Raw genomic sequence first — 15338 nt, forward strand, 5'->3', positions numbered from 1 at the left:
TCTACAAATGTTCAGTAGTATCATATACACAGTCACTCAGATCTTTGTTTCTTATAAGTGGCTGATTAGGTGTATCCAATGCAGATATTTTACGGAACTCTATCGCCCAATCACACCGTGGATCATCAGTGTTCTCTTTACTACTGGGAATAGAGTCATTCACATCTTTAAATCTGATCAGAGTAGACATCCAATTGCAGAAACCCTAGAACCAATTCAGAAAACTCACCCTTAACATTCTGCTCCTCTAGAATCATTCACAGTACCAAATCTGTATTAGTCAGGGTTCAAGAAAGAGAGATAATGTTTATGATAAAAACATTTATATCATAATGTTTATTATATAAACATTTCTATCATACTTTGTATAGTAAATAAAATTATAGTTAGGAAACAGCTCTGAAATACTTGATCTAAGCACCCAGATAAAAATCACAAATAAACAGTAAGTCCTAAAATACCATATTAAACAGTTGGAGAGATAGAAAGATGGTAAGAAATGGGTTCACCCAATTATGGAGGCTGAGAATTCCTAACATCTGCGGTTGTCAGGCTGGAGACCCAGGAGAGCTGACGCTGTACATCCAGTCTGAGTCCAAAAGCCTGAGAAGCAGGAAAGCCGAAGGTGTAAGTTGCAATCTGAGCCCTAGTCCAAAGGCAGAAGAAGATTGATGTCTTAGGTGGGAGACAGGTAGAGAGAGCGAATTCTCCCTTATTGAACCTTTTTTCCCTATTTCGGCCTTCAATGGGTTAGATGAAGCCCACCCACATTGGGGAGGGCAAGCTACTTTACACAATCTACTGATTAAAATGTTAATCCCTCCAGAAACACCCTCACAGACACACCAAGAATAATGTTGAACCAAACATTTGGGCAACCTGAGGCCCAGTCAAGTTGACGCATAAAACGAACCATCACCCGTGCTGAGGTCAGTGCTTCAAAAGGCAACTCTAAAATTCTTTACTCTTCCAGATGATTGACTAGTCACATTCTTGTTAAGTCTTTTAAGACACAAATGCAAGTCGAGGAGGGAGGGCTCAAGTACTCACTGCCAGCCGAAGTTTTCCCGAGAAATCCAGTAGTGTCTAGACCAACCTACGACTCCACTTTCCCTTAGGGCTTGGATTCTGGTTTGGGCCTCAAAGCAGCCCTATCTGCTTCATAGGAGAACTACGTTCTCTTTGTGGGTTTTCTGGATCAGGTGCAGCAGGAATAAATGCTCCAACCACCCCAGCCACCACCAAACGTGCTTCATTCAACAGGAACGTTCTCAGCGTCTGGTCCCTGGACAAGCTCATCAGGAACCTCTGAGGGGATGTGCTAAAAATGCAGACACCTGAGCCCCAATCCACAGGAAGAAAATCAGATTTCTGGAAGTGGCTCAGGAAACTGACATTTGAGCAAGTTCCCTGGGCATTTCTCGGGCACACCAAAATCTGAGAACCGTTGTTCTAATCCCACATTGATAGAGTTTATTAAAACCAGGTCAGACTCCAAGGTGTGAGGCCTGAGAGAAAGTTTATCGGAAATTTTTCTCTTTGTCATTTGTCTTACAGCTGGAATTCCTCCATGCCTGGTAAATTCTGAACACCACAATTCTATCATGCAGCCATTAGAGTTCCAAGCAGCAAAGCCATCAGAGGAGATGTTACAAGTGAGTTGAGGGGATTAGAATGATATTAATAGGTGGCTGAGTCCATGCCTCAATTTTGTGCTTGGCTACCGCACACGGGCCCAGTGCCTTTCCAAGCCAGAGAGTCTCTCTTTGTTCACACTCACTCAGAAACATAGGCAAAAACAAACAAACAAACAAACAAAACACCATCACAAAGGCCTTCTTACCCTGTTTCCCCGAAAATAAGACCTCGCTGGACAATCAACTCTAATGCGTCTTTGGAGCAAAAATTAATATAAGACCCGGTATATTATATTATATTAATTACATTAATTATATTAGGTTATATTATATTATATTATATTATATTATATTATATTATACCCGGTCTTATAGTAAAATAAGACTGGGTCTTATATTAATTTTTGCTCCAAAAGACACATTAGAGCTGATTGTCCGGCTAGGTCTTATTTTTGGGGAAACACAGTAGTAATCCAGACTTACTATTTAATGATTTCTATATATATATTTTTCAATCAAAAGTTACAAGTGAATGTGACAATGTGGAAATTAATTAGATTTCGCCCACATCAGTGATGTCAGAGAAAGATGATTTTGCTTTGATATCACACCAAGGCTATAACACCCCATCCTCGATTCTCCCTGCCTTTCCTTTCACCTCAACAATTCTCTCTTTCGCAGAATATCTGTGTCCCCTGGGAGATTCCTGGTATCCCTAGCCATATGCAAACAGAAAATTGTTTCCGTAGAGAGCATGAGCTTCAGAGTCCAACATATTTTTTAGTCCTGGCTCACCTGCGAGCTGGCCTAATTATTTTAACATCTCTATACTAATTTCCTTGCTATAAAATGGGGTTATTATACCTACCTCAAAGAGTTCTTACATGAATAAATGAGAAAACAAATCAAAATGACAACACTAGTTATACATTTAAGTATTCGGTAACGGCATGAATTATAGTGAGCTAAATAACAGAAAGGGAGCACAAAGAATTTATTATAGGCAGTGAAGTGCTAGTAAATATTTAAGAACTGGCTGTCCTAACCCCGCCCCTGAAAAAGCTCTGGTTTCTGGTGTTTGCCGATTTCTGAGGTGTATGCAGTCCTCCCATAGCCCATTTCAAGCTGCCAACCTGATATCCCCAAAAGCAGAGCTGGAAGAGAGGCATCACATCACGCCATTGTACAGTCATTTGACCATGTGGATACATTAGACGTAAATCACTTCAAGAGCATAGGTAATAGTAAAATAATTAGGAAGTGATGAGTGTTTAGTTCTTATTACCTTTGTGTTTAATATAATTTATTGAATCGTTAGTGCTCTGGGAAAAGGGAGTAGCACCTGCAAACCCTGGAGGGAGAAGAACCTTGCGTGTTGGTGTCTGTGGAACGAGAGGACGCTAGCACACAGGGCACAGTGAGCAAGTGGGGAGGCAGTGACAGTGCCACCAACTGGAGAAGGAATGGGAGGCCCGGCCATGAAAGGCCTTGGGAGCCTTGTTCAGAGAAAATGTAAACCCTAAGGAGAGTTTTAAGCTTGAGTATGAAATCATCAGATTTATATTTTTTAAAAGATCCCTCCAGCTTCTGTGGGAAAACTTTGGATTGGAAGGGGCCAGCATGGAAACTAGTTCAGGCTAGTTCAGACATTACTGCACTAATCCAAGTGGGAGAGGGTAGTAGCTTGGATTAGGAAGAGAGGTGGCAGCGGAAATGCACACAATGGATGGACTGGAAATGCACAGACTTAGGAGGTAGAATTGACAAGATTTCATGATTCCTTGCTGTCCGTGTAGCAAAATACCATCTACCAAGTGATAATTCAGTATAAGAAAATAAAACACACACACACACACACACACACACACACACACACACGCACCAAATTGCTCCTTCTGGGAGATGAGACAAGACTCTGCATGCGTTTTGCCTGATGGATGACATTCAGTTGAATTGCTTTTGGTTAGTGCCTTATGTCTGATGTGACGTACAACTGCTGTGGCCTGCAAGAAGCCTTCACTCTCATTAAGTCTTTTGATTGCCCACTGGGGATTACCCTGGGAATAAAGTGTTAAATAAACCATAACAAAATTTAATCTGTCATTGCTATACGAAATCCAATTTGTTTTCATATATAATTTACCAAAACATTTATACTTTATATAGTAAATAAAATTATAGTTAGGAAACAGCTCTGAAATACTTGATCTAAGTGCCCAGATAAAAATCACAAATAAACAGTAAGTCCTAAAATACCATATTAAACAGATGGATCCTCACTAGTGTTCAAATTTCAAAGCCAGAGAAGTCATACGTGCTGAATATCAATGAGGAATTATGTCCACATTACTGCTAAGAGCAAAAGCTGGGGCCTTCCTCTTGATGGATGAGATTTCCTACCCAAATACACAAACTTATGAGCAGGTTTAGGTGAAAATATTAGTTACAGCAAGGACATACCTCCCCCATCTATGGCTGGAGTCAAGAAAAGGTGAATCGAAGGCTCCTTTCTATAAGTAGCACTCATGCCATAGCTTTGTAAACGCAATTTTTCCTTCTCTCTCATTTAAGTGACTGAGCTGATGGTGGCTGTGCTTCATGAGGTTGTTGGGGGGCGCAGGGTTTTTTCATCTTATTATTTCACCATCTCTGGGGTGTTGTTCTTATCTACATAGTGGACCACAACATCTGTCTTTTCCAACCAGCAGGAAAAGAGAAAGGGGAAAGGATTATGCATCACTTTGGCCAGAGCTTGAAAATACTTTTTTTCACAGCAGCGTTATTCACAATAGCCAAAAGGTGGAAGCAATTCAAGTGTCCACTGATGGATGAGGAAAAACAATATGTGATATAGCCGTATAATGAAATATTAGTCAGTCTTAAAAAGGATTGAAATTCTGACACCTGCTACAACATGGATGAACTTTTAGGACATTATGCTGAGTGAAATCAACCAGCCACAAAAGGACAAATAGTACGATTCCATTTAGATGAGATTTTAGAGTAGTCAAATTCATAAACACATGGTAGAAACAAAGAGAAGAATGGTGGTTGCCAGAGGCTGGGGGGAAGGGAATGGGCAGTCATTGTTTAATGAGTACAAAGTTTCAGTTTTGCAAGATGAGAGCGTTCTGGAGCTGGATGGTGGTGATGGCTGCACAACAGGGTGGACGTACTTGATGCCACTGAACTGTACAGTTAAAAATGGGTAAAATGGTAAATTTTATATTATTAAGTATATTACCACAATTTTTAAAAACACCTAAAACTGGAGTTGGAAGAGGGTAAAGCCGTCCACTATATGGTGACGGAAGGAGAACAGACTCTGGGCAGTGAACACAAAATGTGACATATAGATGATGTATTATAGAAATGTATACTTGAAACCTATGTAATTTTACTAACCAATGTCACCCCAATACATTCAATAAAAAATTTTTTAAACACTTAAAATTAAAAATAAATAACATTTTTTATAATCTAGATTGTTCATACATTGTGATTGAGATATCTCTTTGTTCTTTCTCTCTCTTCCTCTCTCTCTCTCTCTCTCTCTCTCTCTCTCTCTCTCTCTCTCATTTAAAAAAAAAAAACTAGATTAGTTGTCCTGTACATTTTCCTACATTCTGGATTTCGCTAATTGCATCCCCAGGGTGTCATCTATGATGTTTTTCCCTCCCTTTTATTTCCTACAAATAAAATGGGTAATTAGATCTCGAGGTATGATCAGGTTTGGTTTGGGTAGAGGCAAAGACTATTTACTTCATATGTGCTCTATGCACTCCCAGCATGAGATGTATCAGTCTGGTTTTCTCTCTTTCTGTGGTTTTGGCATTAATTGATTTTTATTGCACAGACCCAGTAATTCCTTAGGGACTGCAAAACTGTTATATTCAAATTCTACCGTTCCTTCTTTGGAGAAAATTCCTCAACATCATTTCCACGAACTAAAATATAAAAACTTGATTCGGGCATAACCTGGAGTGAAGGCAGTGTGAGGTTTTCATCAGGTGAAGGCTGGGTCATTGGCCAATGGGTACTTGAATTCAAAACTACATTCTGAACACAGGAAGAGGACCCTAGGGAGATCAGCTCTCAATCCACCTGCCAATATTCTGATTCCCAGGCTCATGTTTTCTTTATATTTCAACCTCAAAGCCATAGTCGTTTTTGTTGTATTTTTCCCACCACATCCTTTGATCACCTGTCAAGAAGAACTTCCATAGGCCATTAAAATTGGAGCTCCCAAATTTGCAACTGGCTGATTGCCTACTTGTTTTTATTCCTAGATATAATAGGTTTCTACAGCATTTGCCTGTCAAACATTTAGAAAGAAAGGTATTGCCTCCCTGCTGTGATTGCTAAACTAAGAGAATCAAGTACGAGGTAACCCCACTTGGTTTGCACACAAGTCTGGCTCCCCGATATTGACAGCTCACTGGGTGACCACCAAGTGGGGATAAACTGGACAGGGTCACTGAGTTTTTGCTCTGTAACTAACTGCCCCATAGGGTTACATCTCTGTGATGCCTCAAGACCAATAAACTCAAACTATACTTGGGAGGACACATCTGATCAAGATGGCATGACTTCAGAGAGGAGACAGTAATTAGTGATACTTCTGCTCCATTGTGATTTAATTCTCTGGCTTCAAGGCTCAGATTCCACTATGGCAGGAGAGAAAGCCATTAGCTGTAACTTTTCATATTATATTCTTTTGTTCCTGTGTAACCTTCATTAATAAAATAATCAGAATTTCCTATGTCCTGAATCCAAAGAGCATTATGTAAATAACATTTTAAAATTGATTTTATTGTATTGATTCCTTCCAGCTTTTAGAGACCTTGAGAAATGAATGTTTTGTTGTGAAGGGGATGTTAATTGCCTTCCCTTAGGTCAAACATCCTCCTTGTAAATCTTGAATCCAATAGCTACTAACAACCCAGATGAAGGATGGACCATTAGACTTGCAAGAGTTATAACTGAGCATTTTTCATTTAACTCTAATGCAAATTTGTTTTCAGTAGATGTTTTTTATCTCCTCCTAACATCTTCTAAATGAAATAATTACTGCGAATCGTTAGACTCAGCTTATTCATTATCTTGCTTAACTGTATGAGGCTTCATTCCAAGAATCTCTTCCCTCAATGACTAAAATGTCTCTTTTTTTCAGCATAAAATGTGAGTCACTGATGATTTACAAAGTGCACCTTACAATCTTGAATTTTTGTACTGGTTGTGGTGGTGGGGTTGGCAGGTGGTAGAGAGACAAATCCTAGGATAAAAATTCCTCTCCATATGCAGACAGATTTAATCAATATCCTCTTGTGTGAAGAGGCAGACTAGAGCAAATATGTTATAGTACTATATGAATTTAGATAATGTTCTGTGTATTATTTAAATTCTGCCAGACAAGGAAAACAAAAACTATAAAACTTGTGTTGAGAGAATGCCAGAAGAAGCTGTTTTTGGATGTGAGTTACTGTCTATCTTCTTGGGCAACTGCCACTGCTGCCATTGCTATGATTCTGGGTGGTTTCACAATATATCCCAGTTCTTTCATACTCCTTCCTTCAACCTGTGAAGCCCAGTAGTACTCCTTCCTCTATACAGGCCAGATCCAGGGTGACTCATTTCGGACGACAGAATATGGTGAAAGTGAAGTTATATGATCTCCAGGGCTGTCATAACAAGGCTAGCTTTCCACCTTTACTCATTTCTCTCTCTCTCTCTCTCTCTCTCTCTCTCTCTCTCTCTCTCCCTCCCCCTCCCCCACTCCCTCCCCCTCCCTCCCCCTCTCCCTTTCCCTCCCTCCCTCCCTCTCCTTATTTTATTCAGGCTATTGCAATAGGGGGAGCAACCTAGATCTAAAGATCAGAGTGTCTCAGCAGGGTGCTTTTCTCTCAGACTTTTGTAGGAAGGGTCACAGGTTACAGATGGAGTGATACACAGCTTAAAAGCAGGAGAATTCTCAGTGATTTTATAATAAAATAAAATAATCCGTCTTTCTGACTCCATTTTGCTTGAGCCTACCCAGTTACCATAACATGTCGGTTAGCAACTTTTGCTTAGTTCTGCACGTAGATATGCTAATTAATCATTAAAGAGATCTAACCTGTAGCCTAGGAATTACTGAAACCTCCAAGCTTGAAACTGTCTCACCAAGGAGAGAAGGAAGGTATGTGCAAAAATAATGACTGTTTATCCAAAGATTTATGGGAACCTCATGACTGAGACTACGGCAACTGGAGTTTGTTGACCAAGAACAAAGAAGTTTCACCATCCGCCTTGGACCCTTGCTGACGTCCAGATGTCTGTGGTCATCAGTCACCCCTGCCCCTGACATAAAACAAGACTGAATTCTGTACTTTCTCAGGATGGCTCATTAGGACACTACTCTGCCATCTGCGCGGCTGGCTGACGCTCCGAATGAAGTCGGTTTCCTTGCCCCAACTCCTGTCTCTCAACTTATTGGCTGTCGTGTGGCGAGCAATTTGAGCTTTCACTTGATTACAGTCTGAAGAGAAAGATTTTTCTCTATGGTGAGCTAGTTTCAGAGGGACAGTCTAATCTTAGCAAATCAATTATGAGACATAGAACAGGAAATTAAAGAACCATGTTGGAGGGTCTGTCTTGTCAGCAGGTTCAGTCAAAAAGGGAAAGGTCTGTGCTTCTCAGCTCACTCATTCTGGAGGAGGCCAACCACCACAGCGACACCGCAGCAGCCCTGTGGACATGTTCTTGCTTAGAGATGCTCATGTATAAAGAGTATGTGGAGAGGAACCAATTTGCCAGCACCAAATAGCCAGCTGTATGGGCCCCTCCTGCCTCAGTCAGGCCTTCAGATGGTCTCAGCACTCTGGTCTCTGAATCCTCCAGCTGAGGCCCCAGCCATCACAGAGCAAAGACATGCAACAACAGATAACTAATACAGGCTCCTCCTTTCATTGTATAGATGTACTGGGGTTCGTAGAAACTGCCCCCCCGCCATGCTCCTTTAAAATCTCTTCTTAAAACTTAAGAGGCAAATGGGATAGCATCTAGAAAAACAAGAGTGCTTCCTTTAGGACTATCCATCCAGAGCAACCTGAATCAGCCAACATCTTGTTGTACATGAAAGAAATGACAATTTCATCAATGGATGCAGATTAAAAACTCTTCTTTTAGGACATACAGATGACCAATAGACAAATGACAAGATGCTCAACATCACTAATCATCAGGGAAATGCAAATTAAAACCACAATGAGCTATCACCTCACTCCTGTCAGAATGGCCATCATCAGCAAATCAACAAACTAATGTTGGCGAGGATGTGGAGAAAAGGGAACCCTAGTGCACTGTTGATGGGATTATAAACTGGTGCAGCCACTAAGGAAAACAGTATGGAGGTTCCTCAAAAAATTAAAAATAGAACTGCCATATGACCCAGCAATTCCATTTCTGGGTACTTATCCAAAGAAGTTCAAAACACTAACTTAAAAGATATATGCACCCCTATGTTCACTGCAGCATTATTTACAGTAGCCAAGATATGGAAGCAGCCCAAGTGCCCGTCAATAGGTGATGGATAAAGAACAGGTGGTGGACACGGAGGAGTCTGACCCAGAAGGGGGATGTTAGCTGCTCAGGCTGGCACCCTACTCTCAGACTGCCAGCCTCCAGATCTGTGAAAAGTACATTTCTGTTGTTTATAAGCTAAAAAAAGACAAAAAAGGAAAAAGAAAAAAAAGGAGAAGAATTAGGAGAAGGAGAAGTTGTGGTACGTATATACAATGGAATATTACTCAGCCATAAAAAAACACGAATGAAATCTTGCCATTTGTGAAAACATGGATGGGCATAGAGGGTATTATGCTAAGTAAAATAAGTCAGACAGAGAAAGACAAATACCACATGATTTCATGTATACTTGGAATCTAAAAAACAAAATAAATGAATAAACAAAACATAAAAAAAACTCATAGATGCAGGGAACGAATCAATAGTCGCCAGCTGAGAAGGGGGTTGGGAGGATGTGTGAAAAAGGTGAAAGGGATTAAGAAGTTCAGATAGCCAGTTATAAAAGTTAGTCACGGGGATGTAAAATACAGCACAGGGAATATAGACAATAATATTGTAATAACCATGGATGGTGTCAGATGGGTACTAGACTTATATAACTCACTTTGTACATTATATAAATGTGTAATCACTATGTTGTACACCTGAAACTTACATAATATATAATATTGGATGTCAACTGTAATGGAAAAGTAAATTTAAAAAGCAAAGATAAAAAAACCTCTTATCCATGTCTCTTAGCACCTAGGTAAATCAGTTTATTTAGTATACAGTCCCAAAGTACTCATGTGTAATGCAACAAGGCAAATTACACCACAGTCTCATTTAAGAATCTCTAGTCTAATGAATAAAATGAAATAGCCTCTACCATAGGAAATTTCAGTGGTGTATATTTTAAGATGGAAATACCAACGGAAAGTTTGAAATTTAGAACTTTGCTATTCAAAGTGTGGTCCCCCGACTGACAATATCTGATCACTTGAGAGCTTTGTTAGAAAAGCAGAATTAGAGCCAAACCCTAGACCTACTGAATCAGAATCTGCATTTTAACGACCTCCAAAAGTGAGTCATATGCGCAGAAAACACTGAGAATGGGGGTGGCGGTGGGATGGTTAGTTCATACAGTCATTTGTTCAATAACTCTTCCTCAAATATTCATTGCACTGGGGGTAGAAGAGAACAATGCAAATCAGAAACTTTCAATTCCCTTCCCTTTACAAAATATGTAAAGTTTAATATTTTTTAAATCAAATTCCTTGACAAGTAGAATTATTTTTCTCCTACCATCGTGTGAGAGTGGTTACAATGTCGTGCAAGTTTGCATAGGAAGACAGGTGCCAGAGAACGTGGGTGGAAATGTCTTCATTGGAGAAGAAGAATGTGCATATACATTAAAACACACACTGCTGCCGCTGACAGCTTCCTACAAATTACCTCCATAAGGATTCCAAGAGCCTCTGACTTGACTTTCAAAACTGCTCCACAAATCACTGCGAAATTTCACCGTGTTTTGGAAACAGGGAGATTCTGACAATATGTCCAGCACCCACTGTGTGTCTTCTGAAGTTGCATCTGTAACAATAGCCCACGGGGCACGCCGGGAAAGTGGAGAGGGTCATCCGCAGTGAGAAAGCCCCAGTTTGCTTAGACTTGCCGCCAGCCACGGACTAGAAACCTTTTCATCCTTCACATTCCATTAATAGGCCCTTAGGCAGGACAAAAAGAAAACGGGGAGGATAAAAGGACGGAGAAAAAGGAAAGTAAGATGAAAGAGAGGAAGGAGTACAATACCTCCGGACTAACCTGAATCTTACGCAGTGGTCTGGGCTGCTGGGGCCGCCTGCCTGCGGGCCAGCTCCTTCGCTTAGCAGCCAGCAAAGAAAAAGCTGAAGCTGGTATTGGAAAATGTCATTTGCTTTCCTCAGAGGTCAGATTTCCAAAGTGATTCCTTTTGAAGGGTAAAGGAAAAAAATGGATTTGTGAGACAAGATACGTTGTCAGTTTTACAAAAGCGCTCCTTTTGGACCCTTGTAAATAGCATTTCTCTTTTTATGCACATGAGACACGCGGTGCCGTGCTGCTGTAATATCTCTAGTCCTGTACATTTACATACAAGTGACTAAACAATATGGTGCAGATGATTTGTTGGTGGAGTAATTTTGTTAACCTGATTATGCTACTGTGTACCAGTACTTTCAAGTCTTAATGAGCGCCTGACATATTCATATCAAGAACACATCAATAACTATTAGTTAAATAAATAAATGAAATAGAGTTCAGAAAGGGAACAGAAAATGTAATTTACACCCCATCTGTCAAGGACTCAGCAGTTGGTTATGTGACCAGTCAGCACCTGCTACCCCAGCAAGGCTGTTTTAATGAAAAGGGATAACATTGATCTCCATCCTTTAGCTTCAGTTTGACTCCACAGTTGCTCAATATTACGGTCTTCTGGGAGCCACGGCCGTTAAAAGCAATGCTGGATGAGGTGAACATATAATGGTCAATTAGCTATGTAACTGAAAAATCTTCCCAAAGCAAACATTCACATAATGAGTTTGGTTTGTGAGTTTAGAATTATAATGGAGAAAGCAGTGTTTGAAGCCCTAAAAATGGGGTGTGTGTGTGTGTGTGTGTGTGTGTGTGTAAGCAATGGCTTCTGAAGCACACTTTACAAAGTACATGCTTCAAAGAAGCTAGCTGAATGTTTTATGGTCACTACGTGCTCATTAGTAACTGCTCTCATTTCTCCTGTTTACTTCTTTTCTTACTGATCTTAAGGATGCAATTAAAATCCCAGTGACTGTGGTTTCTGCGAGCGAGGTAAACAGTGCCTGACCCCATGTGGTCTGCTGCATGAACAAAGATCGGGATTTCATCTTCTAGCAGCTCGATTTGGGGTGGTTGCCAAGGAGACCATTGGTATCTCTGTGTCCTTGGTGCCATATTGCTTAGAAGGAGTTACAACAACTTCGCCTGTTACTTTCCCAGAGAGAACACCTGACAATGCATTCGAGCACCAACACTTTAAAATTCTGCTGGTCGGTTTAATGTTTTGAGTGCCTCTGGCTTTGGAGTATAATTTGTGAGCATATTGGCATCTAAATGAATATACTCTCAGCCATGGCAATGCAATTTTGTTAGAAAATAGAGGCCTGCAGGCCAGCCTGGTGGCTCAGGCGGTGGAGCTCCATGCTCCCGTGCTCCTAACTCCGAAGGCTGCCGGTTCGATTCCCACATGGGCCAGTGGGCTCTCAACCATAAGGTTGCCAGTTCAACTCCTCGAGTCCCGCAAGGGATGGGGGCAGCGCCCCCTGCAACTAAGATTGAACACGGCACCTTGAGCTGAGCTGCCTCCTGGATGGCTCAGTTGGTTGGAGCACGGGCTCTCAATCACCAGGTTGCTGGTTTGACTCCCGCAAGGGATGGTGGGCTGTGCCCCCTGCAACTAGCAACGGCAAATGGACCTGGAGCTGAGCTGCGCCCTCCACAACTAAGATTGAAAGGACAACAACCTGACTTGAAAAAAGTCCTGGAAGCACACACTGTTCCCCCAATAAAGTCCTGTTCCCCTTCCCCAATAAAATCTTTAAAAAAAGAAAAAGAAAAAGAAAATAGAGGCCTGAATGGTCAGCCCCTGGGCACCAAATGCACAGGTCTGTTTTGTTATTTATTTCTTTGTTTTGTTTTTTCCCATGGCTACTCACCCCCTCTAAAGATCTGAGTCCAGAGACCATGATTAAATTCTAGTCTTATACACAATGGAATACTACTGTGCCATAAGAAAAGATGAAATAGTGGCATTTGCGACAACATGGATGGATCTTGAGATTATTATGTTAAGCGAAATAAATCAGACAGAAAAAGTAAAAAACCATGACTTCACTCATATGTGGGATATAAAACCAAAAGCAACAAACAAACAAGACAAACAAACAAGAACTCACAGACACAGACAACAGTTTAGTGGTTACCAGAGGGTAAGTGGGGGGGTGGTAGATGAGGGTAAAAGGGATCAAATATATGGTGATGGAAGGAGAACTGACTCTGGGTGAACACACAGTGCAACGTATATAGATGATGTATTACAGAATTGTACACCTGAAATCTATGTAACTTTACTAACCACTGTCTGTCACATCCAGTGCAACACGGGCAGTGAGAGAACGAGAAGGGGAGGCAAAGGGTTAAGAAGAAAACAGACATCAAGAATGTTTTGAAACAGGGGCCAAGGGTCTCACAGCCTCAAAGGACTGAGAGCCCTGAATCGGGCCACCCTGTGGCTTTTATTGATGCACATACAGGGTAGTAGCATTGTTTTTACTACGTCTGTGAGTACCATACACCATACCCGAAAACTGGTTCAAACCAATCACCCTTGCCTGTCGAAAGTCCCATGATGTATAAATAATTATTGTTTACAAACAAACCTCTCCAGGGGATAAAACCTTTATGTTGAAAACTTACTGAGATGGAGAACTGATGTTATCACTTCCCAAGCAGGTTGTGGGAAGGAATACAGCCACAGAGGCAGAAGCTCTCCTTAGACGGGGAAAGGTGGGGGGCTGTGCCCACCTCTATCAACCCCGTAAATTCTCCTGGTGGTCCCCACACGACTGTGCCTGTCTTAGGTCGTTCCTTTCTTGAGGAATCTTACCCGTCCTTGGCTAGCCAGCCATCCTTTGGGGCCAAACAAGGAGATGGCATGAAGGTGAAGCCAAGTCCCTGAAAGGAACAGTCTCACAGACTCTTCTTTCTTTTTAGGGGGTACGAGGGGGCAGACAGGCGTGCTGCTGTGTGACAACAACTGTCATGCCAATAAACTTTAATTAAAAAAAAAATTCCAGCCTTGTTTCTAATAAGCCATGTGGCCCTGAGCAAGTACCCTCTCTGACCCTCAGTTTTCTTGTCCTTAAGGCAGGAAAATAGAGACCCATCACCAACTGTTCATGAGGATTAAGACGGTAATGAGGACATGTGGTCAAAACCTACTGCTAAATTGCAAAGCAGGTATTCCAGGGGATTCCGTCCCCCGCCCCCCACTTCAGTTTAGCCACCAGCATGTTTATTAAGGAGCCCTTAGGACAAGCACCTGTGGAAAGAAGCAGGCCGAGTTGAGCTGGGAATGGATGCAGGCCCAGCAACAGCCTCAGCCAGCCCTAGGGTGAGCTCTGAAGCTAGAATAGCCCTTCAGGCTTGTCCTGCGTAGGGCTGAGCTGCCCAGGCCTGTTTTCCTCTCTGTTATGGACTGAATGTTTGTCTTCTCCCCAAATTCGTATGTTGCAGCCTTGACACCCCAGGGTGATGGTATTTGGAGGTAAAGCCTTTAGAACGGTGATTAGGTTTAGATGTGGTCATGAGGGTGAAGCCTGTGATGGAATTAGTGTGTCCTTATAATAAGAAGAAAAGACACGAGCTCTCGCTCTCTCTCCTGACCATGTAAGGACACAGCAAGAAAGCTGCCATCTGCAAGTCAGAAAGAGAGCCCTCACCCAAAACCCAAACATGCTGGCACCGTAATCTTGGACTTCCAGCTTTCAGAACTGTAAGAAAACAAATGTCTGTTGTTTAAGCCACCCAGTCAAAGGTATTTTGTTGTAACAGCCCAAGCTAAGACACCCTCCGTTGGTTGTTGGATATAGGCTTCCCCAGGGAGGGGCATGACCTTTGCCTGTGCAGCTTGGGTAGTCCACTGAGGACCGTCTATGGATGGCATATCACTGTGGACACCACAATCACGATTACCTCTCACTCTCCCTACAAAAAACCTTACTCTGTCCAGATATTGTATGTCAGGCAGAAAGATCCAGCTCATTACTGACTTCATGTTTCACTGGTTCATTTCTGTTTGGCTCCACTCACTTCCCCTTTTACACACTTCTCTTTAAACAGTGGTTCTTAATTACCTTTTCATCTGTGAGACGTCCAGGGATTCAACACACATCTATTGGCAATGGTGGCATTTTGCACCTGTGATTCTCCCCAGGTGGGAATGGTGGGATGATGGGCTCATTCTTCCACTTGGGATAATACATTTGGGTCTTGGAACAAATAGCTAATCACATCTATTCCATGTGAGTTTTACTTTCAAGTGTGTGAGAAACGCACTGTTTCTTTTATGTGACAAACACAATGGAT

Source organism: Rhinolophus sinicus, linkage group LG04 (genome assembly GCF_036562045.2).
Source record: "Rhinolophus sinicus isolate RSC01 linkage group LG04, ASM3656204v1, whole genome shotgun sequence".
Lineage (NCBI taxonomy): Eukaryota > Metazoa > Chordata > Mammalia > Chiroptera > Rhinolophidae > Rhinolophus > Rhinolophus sinicus.